This window comes from Pleurodeles waltl, chromosome 1_2 (genome assembly GCF_031143425.1).
Source record: "Pleurodeles waltl isolate 20211129_DDA chromosome 1_2, aPleWal1.hap1.20221129, whole genome shotgun sequence".
NCBI lineage: Eukaryota > Metazoa > Chordata > Amphibia > Caudata > Salamandridae > Pleurodeles > Pleurodeles waltl.
In genome coordinates this window covers 979,267,665-979,294,488 of record NC_090437.1, presented here as the reverse complement: position 1 = coordinate 979,294,488, position 26,824 = coordinate 979,267,665, and the positions used below count along the sequence as shown (strand labels likewise).

At 48.0% G+C, this 26,824-nt stretch overlaps 1 protein-coding gene across 2 annotated transcripts in view; it reads left to right on the top strand.

Moving 5' to 3' along the window:
- Positions 1-26,824, top strand: part of DCUN1D4 (defective in cullin neddylation 1 domain containing 4) — a 227,473-nt gene that overhangs the window by 161,315 nt on the left and 39,334 nt on the right. The window lies entirely within an intron of this gene.

Below are 26,824 nucleotides of genomic sequence, written 5' to 3'. Positions count from 1 at the left end.
TAATTATCCATGTATGCAGTACACATTGTCCCAATGCCTGTTACCAAAAGTAGGTAACCCATAACTTTCTCATTCTCTTTTCTATAGCATAAGTATGTAAAGAGTATAAAATCCCATGCATCAACTCCTGATTGTGTAGTCTTTTAATAGTTCTGTTCTGGTGGGCAAAATACAGACATAAGCTGGGTAAAGCAGTTAAATATATGCTAATAGTGCCTCAAATGCTAGGAAGAAAACACGTATTTCACACCCTAAGGTACCAAGTGACAGGGTGAATTTGTATTGAATTTGTTTATCAATAACACAAACATCAAGTATATTACTTTGGACTGGATGCATAGGCCTCTTTTACTGTAACAAGTTTACCCTTGAAAGTCTTTACATATCGACACTCTGATAACTCAATTATTGGACACACTAATACTTAAATCTGTGTCTCCCACAGATCAGTGTGAGTGTCATTGTGAAACTATTGTCCACCGTTTTTTAACTTCTGACCAGACAGGCTAATGTTCTTCTCACCCTTTCCATCATCATTCTGCCAGAAATCTTGCTTGCTGCAGACTTGTCAAATTGACTTGTCAATAGTGTGCTTTTAAATGTGTCTTTTTTTTTATTCTACTCAAAAGTGTCCTCTGAGTATTGTAGTGTCTCTTCCACTTGAACATTCTTGTCTCTACTGACTTTAAGATTAAGCCTTTATGAAAAACTGTAATTTTTACTGTTTGATCGTGATCTGCCTTTGTTTCATAGAACTGAGAGCTTTTTTTTTTCTTCTAATCCAGCTATGGTGAGTAGAATGCAACACCTGACACCTCCAACTTTTGACTTAAATGATTGTCCGCACTCAGTAGAATAGGTGTGCAGGAGTATAATTTGAATGCTTACTCTTACCTTTACATGGTCTGACAGGGTATCTGAAAATAAATTACCATCTCACACTTAATTGATTTAGAATGTAGCGATTGCTTTCTTTCAGCAGTCATATGATTAACAAAAATATACACCGGGTTGGGCTTTGGTTCAGCCATTGGTTCCTTTGTCCCAGCTCCCTTCTCCCATTGCTTTATTAAAGTGTTATTGTAAATTTGTAATGAACGCACAACTATTTTCTCTTTGACACCTTTTTGCCTACTACCACCATATACTTACTCCCCCTTCTTCCTCTCTTATCCCTGCTCCCATCCATATCACTCTCCCTTCATGATTCCTCCCACTGTTAGCACACCTATTCTTGCACCCTTCTCTATACCTCCCTGCACGCCTTTCCCTCTTCCTCCTATCTACCTAAGCTCCCAGTCCTTTCGCTGCTCCTACCACTATTATCCATTTCTCCTCATAATTTTCCTTACTCCTAATCAAATCTGTCCCTACCCTAACTCCTCCTGCTTTCTGCCCTCACTATTAATCCCACTCTAACTCCTACATTTACTTTTACTTACTCCATATCTTACCCCTATATACGCTTCTACGCACTCCTTTTCTTATCCTACACTTACTCCTCATTCCTACTCTTACTCATTCCTTTGTTATTCCAAATTTCACTCCTACTTATTCCTGCTACTTCCTTTTACTCCTAATCTTACTCCTGTTCTTATTTCGACACTTACTGATTTACACCTACTTCTGCACCTTCTCGTGCCTTCTCCTACTCTTAACTCAAATCCTTTGTCCCACCGCCTATAATTGTATTACTCTGCTTCACTTCCAGTTGTACCTTTTTCTATTACCATCAACTGCACACATTTTCCTTTCCCTTATTGCATGTCTTGTTTAATATTTCTTTTTATTGGTTTTGCTCAATATTTACTACTACAGAAGCTTTCCAAGCCGACAACACTCACTTCTCCGGCCATAAAAGACAGTAGTGGGTGGTAATTTTCACAGGGAGGAGAGGGGGCTACAAACACTTACATACACACACACGTGCAATTACACATGCATGCGTGCACACACCTATACTCTCATTCACAACACTGACACACAAATATACACACACACACACAAACATACATACATACATACATTCATACATGCACTCCCGCACCAGACATCATAAAACATAAGGCTTACTTTCACTACAGCTTTCCGGGAGGGAAGCCTTAGAGGTCGCAGGAAGGTTAGGCCAATGAGGGAAGGCAGCAGTTCCTCATTTGTCACACAGTGGTTTGGAGTCAGTGAGACTGTTCATCCTGCCACACCCTGTGACGGTTTCATTGATTGACAAGCGATCCTTCAGGGCTTAAAACTGAAGCAACCCTGAATCAGAAGCTATCACTGACACCCCTCTCCCCCCATCACGAGGGGAAGGCCTTGAGTCACTTTTGTCAGGCTGAGGAGGTCTTCAAATTTTTATTTCTGCACTGAATTGATTCCGCATTGAAACTGTTTTTATTAGCATTAGATTTACGGCTATGCACAGTCTTCCATACTTGGACATTTTCTGGGGTCAAGGCCACCAACGTAACCTCTTACGGAGGAGAGATTTGCAGGTTAATATGTGTGTCCTCAACATACTGGTCATATGGGAGACCCAAATCTGTAATATTGTCTCCCCATGGCTCAAGACAGAGATTAGAATACAGGACCTAGGACAGATCCCTGCTGTGACCTCATTGAGTAACAGGAGCAGGTTTGGAGGAGTTTCAAATTTTGATCACTTGTTATCAGTTCAGGATATAAGATGAGCACCAATTTCGAACTTTCTTCAAAGTCCATGTATTTCTTAAGGATAAGGATATCGTGGTTGACTATATCGAAAGTCCCTGAGAGGTCTTTTATGATAGCCATATCAGTACTACAACCAGGCCAGATTCTAGACTGAAGGTTTGTCCTGCACAAATTGTTTCAGTTGGTTAACCGATATTTCCAGACCTTTAGCCTAGAAAATTAACCTGTGATAGGTCAGCAGTTTTTCTGGTCATCCGGATCGGTGGACATAATTTGTTTTATAAGGGGTGTGACTTGACTTGCTCTTAGGCAAAGTGAGAACTCTCCTTGAGAAAGAGATTAATTAGGTGAACCAGTAAGGCATCATGGTACAATGCACCTCTTCGGCTAGATTAGAGGAGTATAAAACATGTTGTAGGATTTATGTTTTTTTAAATGATCCAGAGGAGATTGATCTCTGAGATAATTTTGAAAGTAGAAAATTTGTTTGGAGATTTTAGCTGGAGGGGAAGATCTGAGAAAAGAAGCGAGGCAAACTACAATGACTTTGGCTCTAGCATTAGGAAGCAACTGAATTATTTACATTTCTTTCTCAGTCACACTAAAAGAGGCCAAAGTATTGGTTAAAAATTTCACGATCTCAAGACGTTCATTATGTTTGGTGTTGGCAAATTCTACTTGAGCTTAACTTATAATGGTTTCTAATCAAAGATATAAGATGTAAGATCTTCTGGCTGCATTGTGGTGTCCTATTAGCCTAAGACGTTTCTTCCCGGGGAGCAAGGGAGAAGTGTTCTCAGATTTTGCTACTTCTCCCACCTATGAGATTGTCTTCTGGCGAACATCAGCAGCACACCAGCATAATGCTCCGGAGGGGACACAGCCTTTACAATGCAGGCATCACAGCACATCTCTTACACACATGCCTTTACAACAACATATATGCAAGGTGTGCATATATATATATGTTCGATGGCATGTGTGGCTGAGGATACACATGCTTCGCATAAGTTCGCCATTTAGTGTTGGTCTCTGAGTGTTGCAAGTTGTTTTTGTTCAAAGAATCGCTTCGAGTCACAAGATCAAGTGACTCCTCCTCTCAGTAATAATGCGTATGGGCATCGAGTCCTTTGTTAGATTCTTTTCTCTCTGCTGTCCGGTTCGGCCAGTATTTCTCAGCTCAGTCTCTTCCGAACTTTCCCTTCCGTCTTTCTTTCAGCAACGTTATAGTATTTCGATAGTGTTTTTCAAACTTAAAGTACTGGATCTGAATTCCTGTGTCTGCTCTGGTTCACCGCCCTTCGGGGCGTCGACGCCCTTCTTGGGCCTACTCCTTCAAGTGCTCTCAAAATATGGGCTGATGGAACAAACTCAATTTCGGTTTTTTCCTCGATGTCATTCCAAATTTCCACACACCGATCAATACCTGATGTGCAACTTGTGCTTGTTCCTGGAACATAAAGCCTGTAGGTCTTCTGGATTTAAGAAGACTCTCCAAGAGCAAAGAGCACGTCGGTTGGAGATCGTGTCGAAGACACCGGATGTCACTCTCGACATCTTCTGAGAGGAACATGCACAGGAGGAAATCAGACATCGGGCAGCCCTCTCTATTTGAGATTCTGAGTCGGACGTTGAAGCTGACATTGAGAGTCAGCTGACTCCTCGATTCCTGCAGCAAAAGATGGGAGTACACCAGCCCCAACTTCCCATCTAAAGACTTTGAAAAAAACATTCAAGCTGGTTGTCGATCCACCTCTGCCTTCGGGCTGTGGTCGGATCTGAAAGTTGCATTCAGATGCCCTATCCTCTGGTTCGGCACTGAAAATTGCCAAGACATTTTCGGCATCGACCACAGACTCAGCAGCATCCCACACAATCTCTGGGTTGAGTTTTCTATCAGAGCATTTTGGCTCTGAGAAAGAAGTCTTCGACATCAGTGTCTGAGCTGACACCTTTGATTCGACAAAAGGGTTCCATTACAAAAGCTTTGGAACTGAGGACAATGGCTTCCAAGGACACTACTCTTTCATCTGTAACAACTTCACCAGTAGAGACAGTTCTGGTACTAATGGACGCTAGTCAGCTCAGCTCCCTGGGAACAGGGAAAACAATTGCTTCTCCCCCTGTTCAAATTAAAAGCAGACTTACCTTTCAAGAGACATTGGACACTGCTCTTCCTCCTAAAAAAAATCTCTAAGGACAAAGACAAGGCTCCCGATCACCCTCAGCCTTCCCCACCTCACTCTCCTGTACTTCCTTTTACTCTTCCACCACCACAATCTCCTACATCTTTCATACAGCCACAATTTTCTCCACAAGGGTCATCATCACATCATGGAGATGAATTAGGTGAAATTCCACAGAATATAGATCCCTGAGACTAATATGATCCAGATTCCATACTCCCTAATGACCCTGATTTGTATCCAGCAAGGCCTTCACCCCTGAAGGTGCAACAGCTTATAATCCAGTTATTGCACGGGCAGCTGCATACCATGACCCCATTGAAGAGGATTTACTCTTTGATACATTGACCAGCACTCAGTTCCTACCCATGTTGCCAGGTATGCTTCGACATACCACAGATATCTTTAAAGAACCTGTTAGAGCAAAGGTTATTATCCCAACGGTTGACAAAAAGTACACAGCAGCACCGTCCGATCCTATATTTATTAAATCACAAGTACCTCCTGACTCCATAGTCATAAGTGCAGAATGAAAGTGTGCTAATAGTCATTCCACAGGGAGATGTTCCTCCTCTTGACAAAGAGAGCAAAAACCTTGATGAAGCAGGGAAAAGAGTAGCTGCACAAGCTGCCAGTTATTGGAGAATTGCGAATTCACAGGCACTTCTGGCAAGATACGATAGGGCCCACTGGGGCAAGATAGAAGAACTGCTTCAGTACCTTCCACAGGAACATCAAAAAAGGGGTCGGGAGATAGTCTCAGAAGGGCAGGCCATCTCAAACAATTCTATTAGATGTGCCATTGATTCAGCGGATACTGCGGCACTTGGTGTAAACACATGGTTACTGTCTAGAGGTCATTTCCACTCCACCAAATATTCTCTCTCGGGTTCACAAACTCTCAAACAACCATATCATTCTTTTGAAAGAAGAGGTACAATCCCTTCTTCTCAAGGGGCTATAGAACCAGTTCCCCTGTCTTAACAAGGCTATACTTCCTTATACCAAAGAAAGATGGGTCACTAAGACCAATTCTGGATCGCAGACCTCTCAACCTCTACATCCTTTCCGAGCATTTCCATATGGTCACTCTGCAAGATGCTATTCCCCTATTACAGCAAAGTGAATTCATGACAGCCTTAGATCTCAAGGATGCTTACTTTCACATTCCCATAAATGAAGCATATCGCAAATACCTCAGATTTGTCATTGCTGGAAAACACTATCAATTCAAGGTTTTACCACTTAGGTTAACAACCGCTCCCAGAGTATCCACAAAATGTCTCAGTAGTTGCCGCATTCCTCAGAAGACAACACATTCATGTTATGTTATGAACATTTATATAGCACATAGCTACCCAGAGGCCTCCCAGCGCTATCCAAAAATCTTCAAAGACACAACCGGATGAACTATACTTAAAACAGCCAGGTTTTCAATAACGTCCAAAATGGGAGTTCCTGGCTAGTTTGACGTAACTTCAGGGGCAGTGAGTTCCACAATTTAGATCCAAGATAGGTCAAGGATCTTCTACCGCGTTTAGCTTTTTTAATTCGGGGAATAGATACAAGGGCAGCGGAGGATCTGAGCTGCCTTGTAGGGACATAAAAATAGGCTAAAGATTTCAAAAGTGGTGGGCCTTTGCCATATAAGGATCTATGAATCTGTCAAAGAGATTTGAATTTGATCCCACGCTCCATGGGGAGCCAGTGTAAAGAGGAAAGGGCTGAACTAGCCGATTTATGCCTTGGAATTTTAAAGAGGAGGCGGGCTGCCGCATTATGCACCACCTGCAATTTTTTTCACCACATGTTTCGGTGCTCCAAGAAACAGGCCCCCAACCACATAACCTCCGTCAACAGTGTCTATCTGGTCAGTGGTCTCAGTCACCGGGTCATCTCCAGGATCTAGTGATTACATCACTCTCACTACAGATGCATCACAGATAGGTTGGGGGGCTTATCTCAACAGCCCTATAATACAAGACAGGTGGGATCTAATTAAACAGACTTATTACATCAACTATTTGGAGTTACTAGCAATCTTATGGCACTCAAATCATTTCTTCCACAACTCTCCCACAAAGTGGTCCTAGGCTGTACAAACAACATTACAACTGTGTATTATCGGCAGAAATGGGGAGGGGGGGACACTTGTCTCAGTTGTCTCTTCTTCATCAGACAATTTGGAAATGGGTAATTCACCATCACATTCAATTACTGGCAGAATATCTTCCAGGAATGGACAATCAGTTTGCAGACCTCCTAAGCAGGATGCAGCAACAGGTCCACGAATGGGAACTTCACCCACAAGTACTTCACCAATACTTCCACCTGTGGGGAACACCAGAAATAGACCTCTTTGTCACAACAGAAAATTCAAAATGCCAAAACTTTGCGTCCAGATACCCACACCCTCAGTCCAAGGGCAATGCTTTGTGGATGAATTGGTCGGAGAGATTTGCTTATGCTTTTCCACCTCTCTCACTCATTCCATTTCTGGTTCGCAAACTGAGAAAAACATCACTCGCCATGATCCTTGTAGCCCCCACATGGGCATGCCAGCCTTAGTACACAACACTGTTGGATCTGTCTGTGGTTCCCCACCAGAAACTTTCCAACAGACCAGACCTTCTGACTCAAAAGTGAGGTCAAATCAGACATCCAAACCCCAAAACCCTCAACCTTGCGATATCTCTCCTGAAGCCAGAGTTTGCATACGTACAAATCCCCTCTGAATGTGTGGACATTCTTACAGAGGCACTTAACCTACAACTAGACAGTCTTATGTTGCAAAATGGAAATGTTTTGTATGCTACTGTTAACCTAAACACATTGATCCACTGAAAGTGTCAGTGCAAGATATTGTTTGTTACCTGCTACATTTACAAAAGGCACATTTGGCATACTCTTCTATTAGACTTCATTTAGCAGCTGTTGCTGCTTACTTCCAAAACAGACAACACACATCTTTGTTCAGAATTCCTATATTCAAAGCATTTATGGATGGCCTTAAAAGGGTTATTCCACCCAAGGTTCCTCCAGCTCCAGTATGGAACCTTAATGTTGTCCTTGCTGGAGTCATGGGTCCACCTTTTGAACCCATGCACTCCTGCTGTTGGCAATTTCTTTAATGGAAAATTGCCGTTTTAGTGGCTATCACATCCATAAGACATGCAAGTGAAATACAAGCTTTCACTTTAGGAAAACCTTTTTCCAAGTACATAAAGATAGAGTAGTCCCTAGGAAAAACCCTGAATTTCTCCCAAAAGTAGTTTCACCATTTCACGTTAACCAATCAGTTGAGTTACCTGTTTTTTTCCCCACAGCCAGACTCAGTTGCTGAAAGAACTCTGCACACACCAGATGTTAAAAGATGTTAAAAGATGATAAAAGAGCTCTTATGCATTATATTGATAGGACTAAAAGTTTTAGAAAATCCAAAGAACTTTTTGTAGCATTTTCAATGCCTCACAAAGGCAATCCAATCTAAATAAAAAAAATGAATAGCTAGATGGATAGTCAAGTGTATTAAAACTTGTTAACTTAAAGCTGAAAGACAATTATCATGGCTTTTTTTTAGGAAACATTCCAATAGCAGATATTTGTTAAGCAGCTACTTGGACTACACCGCACACATTCACTGAGCATTATTGTGTAGATGTTTGAGCTCGTCAGCAAGCAAACGTTGGCCAGGCAGTGCTCAGGACACATTTACAGACTACTCCAACTCCTACAGTCTAGCCACCGCTTACTGGGAGAGGACTGCTTTACAGTCTATGCAAAGCATGTGTATTTACAGCCATACATGCCATCGAACGGACCAAGTTGACATATGTTCATGGCATGTAGTGGTGTAGATTCACATGCGCACTCCTGCCTCCCCGTAAACCTGTGGTTGTTGTAGTAGAATTATTTGACAACAATTGTACATATGTATATAAATTGCATAGCAATCCTTTTTTATATATCTGTATATATATGTTCAGTGGCATGTGTAGATGCAGATACAAATGCTATGCATAGCTCTTCCAACATCTAGTGTTGGGCTCGGAGTGTTACAAGTTGTTTTTCTTCAAAGAAGTCTTTTCAGAGTCACAGGATTGAGTGACTCCTCCTCTCCGTTTCAGTGCACATGGGCATCGACTCCATTGTTAGATTGTTTTCCTTCCGTGGTCTGGTTCAGACGTGTTTCCTCTCGCTCCGAGATTTCGAGTCAGAAAACCTTCTTATTCGTTGGTATTGTTTTGATCGCGTTTCCCATCTAGAATCGAACCAGTAGTATCGTTGGAGCCTTCATTTTTCGCCTTTTAGGGCGCGTGTGCCCAACTCAGGCCTGTCCTGGCCCTACAACGTGGGAAGACTGATGAATCGGACTCCATTCCGAATTTGGCCTCGGTGCCACTCAAAGTACCCCTATACAGACCAATACTTGGTTTGTAATTTGTGCCTTTCTCCAGACCATCGGTAGGAAGATTGTGAGGCCTGTCGATCATTTCGATCAGAGAAGACTCTCCGAGATCGCAGAGCCCAAAGACTTGCAATGGCATTGAAAAGCAGCGAACATCTTGACGTCATGAAGGAAGAACAGGCGCAGACAGCAGTCTCCATCCGAGGCACAGACTCCGAACAGGAATCAGAAGACAACAGACCCATCACAGCTGGCCAGCATGTGAGTACGTCTGCCCCTACACCCCTGCACAAAAAACATTCAAAGGTCTTGGGTACACCACTGCCAGAAGGCCATGGTTCGGCCCGAAAAAAGACTGCTGGAGTCCTTTGGGGTCGGTGCCGAAAAAGGCCACTCCTCCGTCCACTTCAAAGTTGAGTAAATCCGTTAAAAGCACCACTTCAAACTCCAGTAAAAGACCCCATTCCACCAAAAATTCGGCAATTGGCTTCGGAGCCGAGACCTCAGACTACTTTTTCAGGACCGAAAAAGCTACACACCTCGGAGTTGAAAAAATCCCCATATACAGAGGAACAAGGACTTTCCAAAAAATTAAAACCGATTGCAGGGCCAATCATGGAATCTCATAAGACTTCTGAGGAAGAGCCTGAGATTGAACCAATATTACAGGTTATGGACGAGAGACAGTCCAGAATACATATTCATAAGGAGACCAGAAGAATCATCACTGCACCTCCTAAAACCAAAAGAAAGCTGGCTTTCCAAGAGGAACTAGACTCTGTGCAACCACCAGCGAAGGTGCAAAAACAAAAGGAGAAGCCACTACCTCTCCATACTTCTCCTCCTCAATCTCCACAGCTCTCTTTCTCACCTCAGAATAGCCCACCATCACTGCCTTCTCCAACACATTCTTTATACTCACATGGAGATACAGCAGACCCACAGGACCTCTGTGACCCTGATCCCATCCAGGGCAATGATTCAGACATTTATCCATCAAAACCTTCTCCTCCAGAAGACACCACTGCATACACCCAAGCAATATCTAGGGCAGCAGCGTATCATGGAGTAACCATGCATTCTGAGCCATTAGAAGAAGACTTTGTATTTAATACACTGTCTTCTACTCATTCCAGGTACCAGTGTCTCCCAATGTTACCAGGAATGGTTAAACATGCAGACCAAATGTTTAATGAACCTGTAAAAGCTAGGATCATCACCCCCAGAATTGATAAAAAGTATAAGCCTGCCCCTACTGACCCAGATTACATGACTCATCAGGTCCCTCCAGACTCCGTAGTAGTCAGTGTGGCAAGAAAAAGGGCAAATAGCCAGTCATCAGGAGAGGCACCGCCTCCTGATAAGAAGAGTCGAAAATTTGATGCATCTGGGAAAAGGGTTGCTACACAAGCAGCAAATCAGTGGAGAATTGCAAATTCCCAGACACTTCTAGTCAGGTATGACAAGGCCCATTGGGATGAAATGCAAGATATTATACAGCATCTCCCAAAGGAGCATCAAAAAAGAGCACAGCAAGTGGTGGAAGAGGGACAAAGCTATCAGCAACAATCAAATAAGATCTGCCCTTGATTCTGCTGATACAGCTGCAAGGAGTGTAAATACTGCCATCACAATTAGAAGACATGCATGGCTGCGCGCCTCTGGTTTTAAACCAGAAATTTAACAGGCATCACTTAATATGCCTTTTGACAAGAAGCACCTCTTTGGCCCAGAAGTAGACACCACTATTGAGAAACTGAGGAAGGACTCAGATACTGCGAAAGCAATGGCCGCTTTATACACCGCCCCATATAGAGACTCCTTTCACAGACCGCAGTTTAGAGGAGGCTTTAAGCCACAATCCTCAGATGCTTCCACCTCCCAAACAAAGCAGGGACAACAAACCTAATATCAAAGAGGTGGGTTTAGAGGATCCTATAGAGGTCAGTATTTCAGGAAAAGAGGTCAGTTCCAAACCTCTAAACAGGCCACAACACAACCTAAACAATGACTTCCTTCCTTTCCTCCCTTACACTCCACACATCTCCTGTGGGGGAAAGACAACAGCAATTCCACTCTCATTGGCAAAATATCACCATAGACAATTGGGTATTATCAAGTACAAGAGGTACAATGTCTACTGTAAAAACAAGCAATAGAATTAGTTCACAATTCTCAACAAGGAACAGGAGTATACTCACTATACTTCCTGATACCCAAAAAAGATGTCACCCTCAGGCCTATCTTGGACCTCAGGCCCCTCAATCTGTACATCCTGTCAGAGCATTTTCACATGGTAACTCTGCAAGATGTTATTCCACTACTACAAAAAAAAGATTACATGACTGCTCTAGATCTCAAGGATGCGTATTTCCACATACCCATCCATCTAGCTCACAGAAAATACCTCAGGTTTGTCATAGCAGGAAAACACTACAAGTTCAAGGTGTTGCCATTTGGCATAACAACAGCTCCAGGAGTGTTCACAAAGTGTCTAGCAGTAGTAGCAGCCTACTTAAGAAGACAAACACATCCATGTCTTTCCATATCTAGACGATTGGCTAATAAAATCAAGCAATTTTACACAATGCCAACAACACACTCCTTACATGATAGAAACTTTGCACACCCTAGGGTTCACTCTAAACTACCAAAAGTCACACCTTCAACCAGCACAGGTACAACCTTACCTAGGTGCTATCCTAAATACTCAACTAGCCATAGCTTATCCGCATATACAAAGGATACAAACTTTCCAAAATCTCATACCAGTCATACAGCCAAAATAACAATACACTGTGAGATTTATCATGAAGATTCTAGGAATGATAGTTTCTTGCATAGCTGTAGTCCCACATGCAAGACTAAACATGAGGCCCTTATAACAGTGACTCTCACAACAATGGTCACAAGCACACGGTCAACTTCAAGATCTAGTGTTGATGGACCGCCAAAAACATATGTCCCTTCAATGGTGGAATCACAGCAATCTAATGAACGGGCGGTCATTTCAAGACCCTGTGCTTCAGACCATAATCACGACAGACGCATCAATGATGAGTTGGGGAGCTCACCTAAACTATCGGACCATTCAAGGACAATGGGCTGTCAAACAGAAACAGCTACACATAAACCACTTAGAATTATTAGCTGTTTTTCTTGCCCTAAAAGCGTTTCAACCTCTTCTCAAACAGAAGAATGTTTTCATAAAAACAGACAACATGACAACCATGTATTACCTCAACAAACAGGGCCGGACAGATTAATTTCAACAGTCCCTTCTAGCCCAAACAATGTGGAAATTGGCAATTCACAATCAAATTCATTTACTAGCACAATATATTCCAGGCACAGACAATCAGCTGGCATATCTCCTAAGCAGAAATCACCAACAAACACAAGAATGGGAGATTCACTCCCAAGTACTTCAAAAGTGGGGAACACCAGACATAGATCTACTCGCAACAAGCGAAAATGCAAAATGCCAAAACTTCGCATCCAGACACCCACACCCCCTATCCAAGGACAATGCTCTATGGATCAATTGGTCAGGGATATTTTCTTACGCTTTTCCCCCTCTCCCACTCATTCCCTTTCTAGTCGGCAAACTACGTCAAACGTCACACACCATGATACTCATAGCACCAACATGGGCATGCCAGCATTGGTACACAACACTCCTAGATCTGTCTGAGTACCTCATTCCAAACTCCCAAACAGACCAGATTTGTTAACACAGAATGTAGGAAAATGGCTCCCTGTTGCAGTTACCCCCCACTTTTTGCCAGATATTGATGCTGACTTGACTGAGAAGTGTGCTGGGACCCTGCTAACCACTTGGCACACCCCTGGCACACAGATAAGTCCCTTGTAAAAGGTACCAGTAGTACCAAGGGCCCTGTGGCCAGGGAAGGTCCCTAAGGGCTGCAGCATGTGTTGTGCCACCCTAAGGGACCCCTCACCTAACACAGGCACACTGCCATTGTGTGTGTTGGTGGGGAGAAAAAGGCAAAATCGACATGGCATCCCCCTCAGGATGCCATGCACACAAAATACTGCCTGTGGCATAGGTAAGTCAACCCTATAGCAGGCCTTACAGCCCTAAGGCACTATATCACAGGTGAGGGCATAGCTGCATGAGCAATATGCCCCTACAGTGTCTAAGTCTATTCTTAGACATTGTAAGTACAGTGTGGCCATATTAAGTATATGGTCTGGGAGTTTGTCCACAGCTCCATAATGGCTACGCTGAATACTGGGAAATTTGGTATCAAACTTCTCAGAATAATAAACCCACACTGATGCCAGTGTTGGATTTATTAAAGAAATGCACACAGAGGGCATCTTAGAGATGCCCCCTGTATTTTACCCAATCCTTCAGTGCAGGACTGACTGGTCTGTGCAAGCCTGCTGCTGAGAGACTCGTTTCTGACCCCCTGGGGTGAGGGTCTTTGTGCCCTCTGAGGCCAGAAACAAAGCCTGCTCTGAGTGGAGGTGCTTCACACCTACTCCCTGCAGGAACTGTAACACCTAGCAGTGAGCCTCAAAGGCTCAGGCTTCGTGTTACAATGCCCCATGGCACCCCAGCTAGTGGAGATTCCCGCCCTCTGGACACAGCCCCCACTTTTGGCGGCAAGTCCAGGCGAGATAATGACAAAAATAACGAGGAGTCACCCACCAGTCAGGACAGCCCCTAAGGTGTCCTGAGCTGAGGTGACCCCTGCCTTTAGAAATCCTCCATCTTGATTTTGGAGGATTCCCCCAATAGGAATAGGGATGTGGCCCCTCCCCTCAGGGAGGCGGCACAAGGAGGGTGTAGCCACCCTCCAGGACTGTAGCCATTGGCTACTGCCCCACAGACCTAAACACCCCCCCAAATTGAGTATTTAGGGGGCGACCCTGAACCCAGGAAATCAGATTCCTGCAACCTGAAGAATCAAGAAGGACTGCTGACCTACAAGCCCTGCAGAGAAGACTGAAGACAACAACTGCTTTGGCCCCAGCCCTACCGGCCTGTCTCCTGACTCGAACACCTGCAACCAGCGACGCATCCGGCAGGGACCAGCGACCTCTGACCTCTGAAGCCTCAGAGGACTGCCCTGGACTAAAGGACCAAGAAACTCCCCTAAGCAGCGGCTCTGCTCAACAACAGCAACTTCTTTGCAACAAAGAAGCAACTTTTAAAGAACTCATGTTTCCCGCCAGAAGCGCGAGACTTCCCTCTCTGCACCCGACGCCCCCGGCTGAAGATCCAGAGAACAAACACCACAGGGAGGACTCCCCGGCGACTGCGACCCCGTGATTAGCCGGAGACGACCCCCTTGAGCCCCCACAGCGACGCATGCAGAGAGAATCCAAAGGCTCCCCCTGACTGCGACTGCCTGTAACAAGGGACCGAAGCCTGGAACAAGCACTGCACCCGCAGCCCCCAGGACCTGAAGGAACCGACCCTCAGTGCAGGAGTGACCCCCAGCCTAGCCCAGGTGATGGCTGTCCTGAGAAGCCCCCCTGAGCCTGCCTGCACCGCTAGAGTGACCCCCAGGTCCCTCCATTGTTTCCTACCTGAAACCCGACACCTGCTTTGCACACTGCACCCGGCCGCCCCTGTGCCGCTGAGGGTGTGTTTTGTGTGCCTACTTGTGGCTCCCCCGCCTCCCCCCCCCCAGTGCTCTACAAAACCCTCCTGGTCTGCCCCCCGAGGACGCGGGTTATTACCTGCTGGCAGACTGGAACTGTAGCACCCCTGTTCTCCATAGGAGCCTATGGGGGTCATTACAACCCTGGCGGACGGTGTTAAAGCAGCGGTAATACCGCAAACAGGCCGGTGGACAAAAAAAGGGAATCATGACCCTGGCGGAAACCGCCAACAAAGACAGCCACTTTAACACACCGCCCGCCACAGCGGTACAGACAAGCAGCGCGGCGGTCACCGCCAACAGACAGGCGGAAGACAATGTACCGCCCATAGTATCACAACCCGCCAATCCGCCACCTTTTCCGGGGCGGATTCTCCGTGGATAAAAACACGGAGGAAACAGTTACTACAATGGGAAAACGCTCACCTGAACACATCCCACGAGGAAGGAGGATAGCATGGAGCCGGAACTCCAAATCCTACCGGGCCTTGTATTCCTACTCATATACGAAGACCAACGGCTGCGACGACAACAGTGAGTACAGCACCTATGACATAGGGGAGGCCCAAGTTAGGGACACACACACACGCAACAGCCCCACCCCCAACCCCACCCTCGCATATTACAACACACACACCAATGCAGTCACAAAAATCTCAGTAACAACCCACAACCCCCCCGGAAGAATGCAAAGACAAAACAAAATCAGTCCAAACATTGTAATGTATCAATATACATGTCTCAAAAATATACAGATATATTAGAAAATCATACAAAAGTATATACATTCCGAGAAGTAGTTCAGATATGCACATAGAAATGTCCGTGCACCACTAGTCCAAAAATGCATGGGCGAGGCCCACAATAGATACCTGTCCACACACGGAGAGAACACTGCTGGGGCATCAGATAGAAAGACTACAGGCACCTTATGGGGAAGGGAAGGGGGGGCACCTCAGCCGGAGGAGTGCAAAGCCAGATCCACGACGGGGCTCCATGCCCATTGATGTATCCTGGGGAGTGCAAAGCCACAGTCTCTCAAGTCTCTACAGTGGGTGGTTTGCCCACTGTACCATCCTGGGGAGTGCAAAGCCACAGTCTCTCAAGTCTCTACAGTGGGGGGTTTGCCCACTGTACCATCCTGGGGAGTGCAAAGCCACAGTCTCAAGTCTCTACAGTGGGTGGGTTGCCCACCGTTCCATCCTGGGGAGTGCAAAGCCACAGTTTCGCAAGTAGATAACAGCCTCCACTGGTTCTGGAGGGGGACTGGTGCCCAGACTGGATTAGTCTCCCAGTGGAAGTTCCTGTCCCGTCACTGTCCCACCTGCACATGGGATAACAATGCCTGATGTGGCGGCCTTTTTATTCTTACCCGGTGCATGCCCTGTTCAGCGGTGCTTTGCCATGGCGGTGCATGCATTGTTCAGAGGTGCTTTACCATAGCGGTCTCGGGACTGTTCAGCGGTGCTTTGCCATGGCGGTTCAGGACTCTTCAGCGGTGCTTTGCCATGGCGGTGCATGCATTGTTCAGAGGTGCTTTACCATGGCGGTCCCTGGACTGTTCAGCGGTGCTTTGCCATGGCGGTTCAGGACTCTTCAGCGGTGCTTTGCCATGGCGGTGCATGCATTGTTCAGAGGTGCTTTACCATGGCGGTCTCTGTACTGTTCAGCGGTGCTTTGCCATGGCGGTTCAGGACTCTTCAGCAGTGCTTTGCCATGGCGGTGTCTGGACTGGGCATTGGTGTGTGGCATGACGTTCTCTGGACTGGGCATTGGTGTGTGGCATGATGTTTTCTGTACTGGGCATTGGTGTGTGGCATGATGTTCCCTCATTGCCCAGCGGGGCTGTGGCAGCCAGGGCCCTCCTGGGCACTGACTCCGGCGGTGGTCTCCTGACCAGTGACGATACTTGGGCCCTCCTGGGCACTGACTCTGGCGGTGGTCTCCTGACCAGTGACGATACATGGGCCCTCCTGGGCAATGACTCCGGCGGTGGTCTCCTGACCAGTGACGATACTTGGGCCCTCCTGGGCACTGACTCCGGCAGTGGTCTCCTGACCAGTGACGATACTTGGGCCCTCCTAGGCACTGACTCTGGCGGTGGTCTCCTGACCAGTGACGATACTTGGGCCCTCCTGGGCAATGACTCCGGCGGTAGTCTCCTGACCAGTGACGATACTTGGGCCCTCCTGGGCAATGACTCCGGCGGTGGTCTCCTGACCAGTGACGATACTTGGGCCCTCCTGGGCACTGACTCCGGCGGTGGTCTCCTGACCAGTGACGATACTTGGGCCCTCCTGGGCAATGACTCCGCCGGTGGTCTCCTGACCTGTGACGATACTTGGGCCCTCCTGGGCACTGACTCCGGCGGTGGCGGTGGTCTCCTGACCAGTGACGATACTTGGGCCCTCCTGGGCACTGACTCCGGCGGTGGCGGTGGTCTCCTGACCAGTGACGATACTTGGGCCCTCCTGGGCTCTGACTCTGGCGGTGGTCTCCTGACCAGTGATGATACGTGGGCCCTCCTGGGCAATGACTCCGGCGGTGGTCTCCTGACCTGTGACTATACTTGGGCCCTCCTGGGCACTGACTCTGGCGGTGGTCTCCTGACCAGTGACGATACTTGGGCCCTCCTGGGCAATGACTCCGGCGGTGGCGGTGGTCTCCTGACCAGTGACGACGGTGCTGGCGGTGGCGTCCCGACCGCCGGGAAGGATGCCGCCCTTCTCCGCCGTGCTGCTCTCACTAGGCTGTGCAGACTTCCTCTGGCCCTTCCCCACCTTTGGAGGAGTCACAGCTGACTCTGCAATCCCCCTGGAACCCCTGTGAGTTGTTTTGCCTCCAGGAGTCTTCACAGGGTCCCGTCGGCCACTTTCCAATTTCAGAGCCTTTACAGGGGGTGGGCTGCCAGTGCCTTGGCTCCGGGTCACACTACCTGCCCTGGTGGTCGGTGCACTCCACATACCTTGAACAGGCACCACTGGTTTTGGAGGCTTTTTGGCTGAGGCGCTACGACGGGACTGATGAATTGGAGGGGGGGATGGCAATAAGGTCAACTTTACACAGGGACAGTTTCTGACGAACACTGGGGTGGGTAGTTGGAGGGGGTCTGGGAGTGGAGGAAGAGGAGGTGGTTGTAGGAGGTGTCACTTTAGGTGTTTTGGGTGCAGGTGCAGGTACTGGAGGCTGTCGTAAGGTGGATGGATGTTGGGTGTGTGGGTGCCCGCGTTTGTGTATTTTGGGAGGGGGCGTCACAGACACACTGGGAGAGGACACAGGACGTGTAAATGGGAGTGGAGGTGGTGAGTGCAGGTGAGCGGGGTGTGGTGCTGGGTGTACTGCTGCGAGTCCTAGTGCCTGTAGATGTAGTGCATGCAGGTGAGAGTGTAGACGACACTTGGAGGGAGGAGGGGGACACAGTGGAGGCAGTGGCTGTTGCAGTGTCTGCATGTGGGTGATGCTTGCGTGTGTGCCTGTGGGTTGTGTGGTGCCTATGTTTGCCTGAGCTACTTTTGTGTTTTAAGGTGTGTGCATGCTGGTCTGTAGGTGTGCTTGGGATAGGCTGGGGTACAGGGGATTGGGTCTGGGTGGAGGAAGTTGGAGGGGGGAGGCTAGACACAGGGACAATGGCTGCAATCAGTGCTGAGGCCAGAGATTGCAGGGTTCGCTGAAAGACAGCCTGACCAGAATGAATGCCCTCCAGGAATGCATTACCGTGTTGCAACTCCCTTTCTACACCCTGGATGGCATTCACAATGGTAGACTGCCCAACAGTGAGTGACCTGGGGAGGTCAATGGCCTCCTCACTGAGGGCAGCAGGGGTGACTGGGGCAGGGCCTGAGGTGCCTGGGGCGAAGGTGATGCCCACCCTCCTGGGTGAGCGGGCACGGAGCGAACGCTGAGGGGCTGCTGGGAGAGCGGTGCTGGTAGGGGAGGTGGCGGCTGTACCTGTAGAAGTGGGGCGCACAGATGGTGCCGCCACCACAAGGGAGCTCCCATCGTCGGACGAGTCCGTGACGCTGGTTGCTGATCCGGTGGCCGACGTGAAGCTCCCCTCGCCCTCTGTCCCACTGGTGCATTCGGAGTCCGTGGTGTGGCCCTCCATGGCCATGTGGGATGCAGCTCCCTCGTGCTCCGGTGCCACTATACCTCCGCCTGATGATGCTGATGAACAAAAGAACAGGGAGAGCACAAAAAGGGGGGGGGGGGACACAGAAGAAAGACAGGTTGAGTGCATGGCATACCGCGACGTTTGGCGGACAATACAGACACAGCAGCCCCCTGCACTACGCCGTGCTCCTGGCCTCTACAGATGCAATTCCTGGGATCTGGCCTACATGGCTATGGTGGACATCTGCACACATGGATGCCACAGGGGCATCTATACCTGTACTTGCAACTCTACTGAGGTGGGGTAGGGTGCCACATGGCCTGCATTACGGAGGGGCCTAGTCTACCTATTTCTGCCTGGCCTAGGTACACCCACAGGCCTCCTCCCCCACCCAGACCGCTCCACTGCGCGCAAAGTCAGCAGAATGATAGTGTACTCACCCCCTTGTTGCTGCTGTGATGCCCCCAAGCGCCCATCCAACTCAGGGTAGGCCACCGCCAGAATCCTGAACATCAGGGGGGTCATGGGGCGACGGGCACCTCTCCCACGTTGGGAGGCCATCCCCAGCTGAGCCTCCGGCGTCTTCTTGCTCCAGCGGCAAATGTCCTCCCATCGTTTACGGCAGTGGGTGCCCCCGTCTCTGGTGGACCCCCAGGGTCCGGACGTCCTTGGCGATGGCACGCCAAATGTCCTTCTGGTGGGCGCTGACCTACATGACATACACAAGGGAAGAAGCGAAGTCATTAACAACCGCACCGTCCATGTGCGTGGCCCCCCTCCCTACCCTAGCCATGTGGCCCATTCATTCACATGCATTCATGTTCCCTGAACTCTGCCCCCTTCCCTCTTCCAACCAGCCCTCTCCACCCAGGCCTAGCCCATACAACGTGCTCACTGTGTACTAACCTGTTGGTCTGGAGGACCTTAGAGTAGCGTGTACTGGGGGAGGACCCCGTCTACCAGTTTCTCCAACTCCTGAGCAGTGAAGGCAGGGGCCCTTTCCCCAGACGCTGCAGCCATCGTCGCTTCCAGACCGAGGTCACAGCAGCACTTGCAGTGTAGGTCCTCTCCTGTCGAAGGTCAGGTATCTAGTGATTGAACAGATAGAAAATGGCGGTGACGTCCGCGGCGGTGCACATCATCACCGCCGGCGCACTTCCTCATTGGCTCCTGGGACCCCTAGGGTCCAATGCAGCATTGCGCCGCGGTCTACGACCGCCTACCACGACGGTGTTCAACGCCAGCGCAGTTACCCCACAATCCCATTGTCCCAGTTTAGAGGTCAGGCAGCCGCCATTTCAGGGGCCCACATGGCTCCATTTACTTCGGCGTCACACATAGCTAGGCCTACACTCAACACACATACAGGAAGGGTTTTGTGTTTGGTGTCGTGTTCTGTGTAACTGTGGGTACATACCTGGAAAAAAGTTGACTCGATCCTCGCTGTTGTCCTTCCTAGGCGCCGTCAGCTGGGACATTTGAGATGATGGCGGAATCCTCCGGTGTACCGACCGCTGGTGGACCTGTTGACAATGGAAGAGCGACATTTAATCGTCACCTACAGGTTTGACCGTGCCACAATCCAGGAACTATGTACCCAGTTGGAGCCAGACCTGATGTCACCAATCCGCCATCCCACTGGAATCCCCCCTGACGTGCAGGTGCTGTCAGTGCTCCATTTCCTTGCTAGTGGGTCTTTTCAGACAACAGTGGCCATGGCATCAGGGATGTCCCAGCCTATGTTTTCCAACGTGCTGTACAGAGTGTTGTCTGCCCTGCTGAAACACGTAAGGAGATACATCATTTTCCCTGAGGTTGAAGATTTGGCTACAGTGAAAGGTGACTTCTATGCCCTTGGACATATCCCCAACGTCATAGGTGCTATTGATGGGACCCACGTAGCTCTGGTAACCCCCCCGCCCCCCCCCCCACAGGAGTGAAGAGGTGTACAGGAACCGGAAGAGTTATCATTCCATGAATGTACAGATGGTCTGTTTGGCAGACCAGTACATCTCGCAGGTAAATGCTATGTTCCCTGGCTCAGTGCATGACGCCTACATCCTGCGGAATAGCAGCATCCCTGATATGATGGGTGAACTCCAGATGCACCGTGTGTGGCTATTAGGGGACTCTGGTTACCCCAACCTGTCATGGCTATTGACCCCAGTTAGGAATCCCAGGACCAGGGCAGAGGAACGCTACAATGAGGCCCATGGGCGGAGTAGGAGGGTGATCGCACGCACCTTCGGCCAGGTTCAGGTGCCTCCATATGACAGGTGGTTCCCTATTCTACTCACCGAAGAAGGTGTGCCAGATCATCATCGCCTGCTCGATGCTTCACAATCTTGCTTTGCGACGCCAGGTGCCTTTTCTGCAGGAGGATGGTCCAGATGACGGTGTTGTGGCAGCTGTGGAGCCTGTGGACAGTGATGAGGAGGAAGCTGAGGAAGAAGACAACGACAACAGGGAGTCAGTCATACAGCAATATTTCCAGTGACACACAGGTGAGAACATTTTCATTTTTAACATTACATTCACCGTCACACGTCTTACTCTATCCTGTGTGTAATTTAATGGGATTATTTGGTAATTGAGTTGTTCCTTTCCATTACGGTTTCACAGGTGTGGTTACCAACGTGTGTCATCTGCAAGCATCCTTCAAGGACTTGTGATGTGTGACATTGGTATGTTGCCTTAACAACTATAAACGCATTTTGACACTGTCATTGACAATACATTTTACAAAAACAGAATGACTCCAGAATGTTTCGTGGTTCAAGGGTGTTATTTAAGTGCTCAATATTGGAGGGGGGTTGTAAAATGGTGAGGGGTGATGGTGGAGGAATGTCCATGGCAGAGTCCAGTCTATTAGTCTCACAGGTGCACTGCCCATCTGGGCATAGGAAGTGGAGCTGGGGCAGTTAAAGTATGGACAGGGTAACAAAGTGGGACGGTGGGGGGACAATCAGGGTGGTCTCATTTCCTGGCGGGGGTCTTGCCATCTTGCTCTGTCCTGTTCCTGGATCTCAGGGCCCGCTTGCGTGGTGGTTGTCCGTCTGCAGGGGGTGGGGTGCTGGTGTGGTGGTCCTGTGGCGGGGCGTCCTGTCCACTAGCGCCGGCGGAGGTGGTGGGCAGTTCATCGTCCTGGCTAGTGTCAGGGGCCCCTTGGAGTGCCACAGTGTCCCTCAAGGTCTGCTGAATGTCCTTCAGCACCTCTACGATGGTGCCCAAGGCGGAGCTGATGGTCCTGAGCTCCTCCCTGAAGCCCAAATACTGTTCCTCCTGCAGGCGCTGGGTCTCCTGAAATCTGATCAGGACCGTCGCCATCGTCTCCTGGGAGTGGTGGTATGCTCCCATGATGGAGGAGAGGGCGTCGTGGAGAGTGGGTTCCCTTGGCCTGTCCGCCCCCTGTTGCACAGCAGCCCTCCCAGTTCCCCTGTGTTCCTGTGCCTCCGTTCCCTGGTCCGTGTGCCCACTACCACTGCCCCAGGTCCCTGTTGTTGTTGGGGTTGTGGGTTATCCTGGGTTCCCTGTAGTGGTGGACACAAAGCTGATTGACCTGTCCTGGGTACGGAGGTTTGGGCCCCCTGGGTGGGTGCTGTGCTGGTGTTACCAGAGGGTGGAAGGTCAGTGTTGGGCTGTGCCTGTGCAAGGGGAACCGACTGTCCCGAGGCCCACGATGGTCCGGGCTGGTCATCAGGCTCCAGTAGGGCAGAGCTGCTATCGTCACTGTGGGCCTCTTCTGTGGGTGGAGATGTCTGGACCCTCCGGTGTGGTGACGGTCCTTCGGGATCCTGCAGGGGCATAAGAGCATGATTATTGCATGTGTGTGTGTCATGGTGTGCAATGGGTGGGTGTTTGTGTACCCCAGTGCTAGCATTCCTGTGTGGGGGCTTGTGTGATGATGGTTAGGGGGTTGTTCTGGGTATGTGCAGTGGGCATGCTTTGGTGAGTGGTGACCATGCTTAGTTGTGTCATGCAGGGCTTGGTGTTGGGATGGGTGGTTTGTGTTCTTAGTACATTAGTGAGGAGTTTGAGTGATGGGTGAGGGGGTGATGGTGGGGGTGTGTGATAGCATGCAGGTAGGGTGGGGGATATGATAGTTAAGAATTGACTTACCAGTGTCCATTCCTCCACCGACTCCTCCGAGGCCCTCTGGATGCATGATGGTCAAGACTTGCTCCTCCCATGTTGTTAGTTGTGGGGAGGAGGTGGGGGTCCGCCGCCAGTCCGCTGTACTACAATGTTGTGCCTGGAGACCGCTGAACGCACCTTCCCCGTAGGTCGTTCCACCTCTTCCTGATGTCCTCCCGATTTCTTGGGTGTTGTCCCACAGTGTTGACCCTGTCGACTGTTCTGCGCCATAGCTCCATCTTCCTGGCTATGGATGTGTGCTGCACCTGTGAGCCAAATAGCTGTGGCTCTACCCATACGATTTCCTCCACCATGACCCTGAGCTCCTCTTCGGAAAAGCGGGGGTGTCTTGGGGTGGTGTGTGTGATGTGTGAGGTGGTGTATGTGGTGATGAGTGTAGTGATGTGTAGTGGTGTTTAGTGCGTGGATGGTGTGTGGGTGATGGTGTTGTGTGCCTCTGTGTGGTGGGATTGTCTAATCAGTGCTGTCTCTCTGGCCTTCTGTCGCAATTTTTGGTCGTAGGGGTTTGTGGGTGATGTGGGTGGGTGTTTTATATTGTATTGGTTGTGTGGGAGTGGTGTTTGTATGTGTATAAGGTGTGTGTATTTGGAATTGTCCAATGTGGCGGTGTTTTGGAGATGTGTGTGTATTTTGAGCGCGGCGGTGTGTACCGCCAATGGAATACCGCGGTTGAAAGACCGCCGCGTGGATTCGTGGGTCATAATAGCATGGGCGTGTTTCTGTTGGCGTGGAGGTGGAGGTTTTGTTTTCGCCATTTTAACACTAACCTTTGGTGTGGCGGACTTGTGTGGGTGACTGAATTTCGGCGGATTCCGAGATGTGTGTCATAATAGCTGTGGCGGGATTCCGCGGTCGCGGCGGTGTATTGGCGGTCTTCTGCACGGCGGTAAGCGCCTTTTACCGCCAATGTTGTAATGACCCCTTATGTGTTTTGGGGAACCTCTTTGACCTCTGTACCTGACACCGGCCCTGAGCTGCTGGTGTGGTAACTTTGGGGGTTGCCTTGAACCCCCAACGGTGAGCTGCCTATGCCCAGGAACTGAGACTTGTAAGTGTCTTACTTACCTCACAAACTAACCTTTACTTACCTCCTTCAGGAACTGTTGAATTTTGCACTGTATCCACTTTAAAAAAAGCTTTTTGCCATTTTAACAAAGACTGTATAGGATGTTGCTTTTATTCAAAGTTCGTTACTTACCTGTGTGAAGTACCTTGCATTGTATGTGTTCACTTCAAATCTTGAACCTGTGGTTCTTAAAATAAGCTAAGAAAATATATCTTTCTATATAAAAACCTATTGGCCTGGAGAAAGTCTTTGAGTGTGTGTTCCTCATTTATTGCCTGTGTGTGTACAACAAATGCTTAACACTACCCTCTGATAAGCCTACTGCTCGACCACACTACCACAAAATGGAGCATTAGAATGATCTAATTTTGCCACTATCTTACCTCTAAGGGGAACCCTTGGACTCTGTGCACACTATTTCTTACTTTGAAATAGTATATACAGAGCCAACTTCCTACACAGAACAAAGATCAAATCAGGCATCCAAACCCCAATGCTCTCAATCTAGTTATTTGGCTCCTGAAGTCGTAGAACTTGGTTACCTAAAACTTCCACCAGAATTTATGGAAGTAATTAAACAAGCATGTACACATACTACTAGACAATGCTACCCAAATAAGTGGAAAAGATTTGTCTACTACTGTCACTTTAAAAACACTGATACACTTAAAGCATCTGTACAAGATATTTTATGCTATTTACTTCATTTGCAAAAATCAAATTTGACTTTCACATGCATCAAGAAACACCTTACTACAATATCTGCATACTTACAGACTATTCAACATACTTCTCTATTCAGAGTTCCCGTTATTAAAGCCTTCATGCAAGGATTAAAACACATTTTTCCACCTAGAACACCACCTGTTCCATCGTGGAATTTAAATATCGTACTTACCAGACTCATGGGACCACCTTTTGCACCCATGCACTCTTGTCAAATTCAATTTTTAACATGGAAAGTCACCTTCCTTGTAGCTGTTACTTCTTTAAGAAAAGTTAGTGAAGTACAAGCATTCACTCTTGAGGAACCTTTTTTCCAAGTACATAAACATAAAGTTATACTTAGAGCAAATCCCAAATTTCGACCAAAAGTTGTATATCCATTTCACATCAACCAAATTGAATTGCCAGTCTTCTTTCCACAACCAGACTCTGTGGCAGAAAGAGATCTTCATACCCTAGATCTCAAAAGAGCTCTTACGTACTATATAGACAGAACTAAAGATTTTAGTAAAACAAAGCAACTTTTTGTTGCTTTCCAGCAACCACATAAAGGCAATCCTATATCAAAACAAGGTTTAGCCAGATGGTTTGTTAGGTGCATACAAACATGCTATGGCAAAGCAAAAACACAACTTTTGATCACTCCTAGAGCACTTCCTACAAGAAAGAAATGTCCTTCAATGGCATTTTTAGGAAACATACCAATGGTTGATATATGTAAAGCAGCCTCATGTTCAACTCACCATACATTTACAAAACACTACTGTGTTGATGTTTTTCACAGTAACAAGCCACTGTAGGCTAGGCTGTCTTAAGGACATTATTTCAAACAACTTCAACTCCTACAGGCTAGCCACCGCTTTTTGGGAGGACTAACTGCTTTCTAGTCTATGCATAGCATTTGTATCTGCAGCTACACATGCCATCGAACGGAAAATGTCACTTACCCAGTGTACATCTGATCGTGGCATGTATTTGTTGAAGTTTTGCATTTGTACATATGTATATACATTTACATTTGCATGGACATCTCTTTGTATTCCTATACTCTATCACTCCTTCCTTCACTCTGCGGGAAAACAATCTATCAATGGAGTCGATGCCCATCCACACTGAAACCGAGAGCAGGAGTCACTTGATCCCGTGCCTCCGAAAATACTTCTTTGAAGAAAAACAACTTGTAACACTCCGAGCCCAACACTCGATGTGGGACTTCGGTGAAGCATGCAAATCTACAGCACTACATGCCACGAACAGATGTCTAATGGGTAAATAACATTTTTCCTGAAAAAAACAAAGGTTACAGGAATGTTATAGTTAGGTACTGCATTGTAGGGACATAAGTTATAGTTGGGGCTGGTAAATATAACTGCTGAAGTTCTGTGGTTTTTTGTGTGCCTGCTGCCTCCCTCTCCCTCCTTCTCACTGCTTTCTGTTTGCGCTCAGCCTTGTTTTGTGGATGCCTGCTGCCTGCCTCTCCCTTCTTCTTACTGCTTTCTCCTTGCTCTCAGCTCCGTTTTGTGCATACCTGCTGCATTCCTTCTGACTGCTTTCTGCTTGCGCTCAGCCTGGTTTTGTTCATGCCTGCCTTTCCCTCCTTCTTACTGCTTTTTCCTTGCTCTTAGCCCGGTTTGGTGCGTGTCTGCTGTCCTCCTTTCCCAATTAATCACTGCTTCCTGCTTGTGCTCAACCCAGTTTTGTGCATGCCTGGTGCTGCATTCTTCTCCCGCCTCACTGCTTTCTGCTTGTGCTCATCCTGGTTTTGTGTGTCCCTGCTGCCTGCCTCTCCCTGCTTTCTGCTTGTGCTCAGTCTAGTAGTGCGCATGCCTTCCTCTTCCTCCTTCTAACAACTTTCTCATTGTTCTC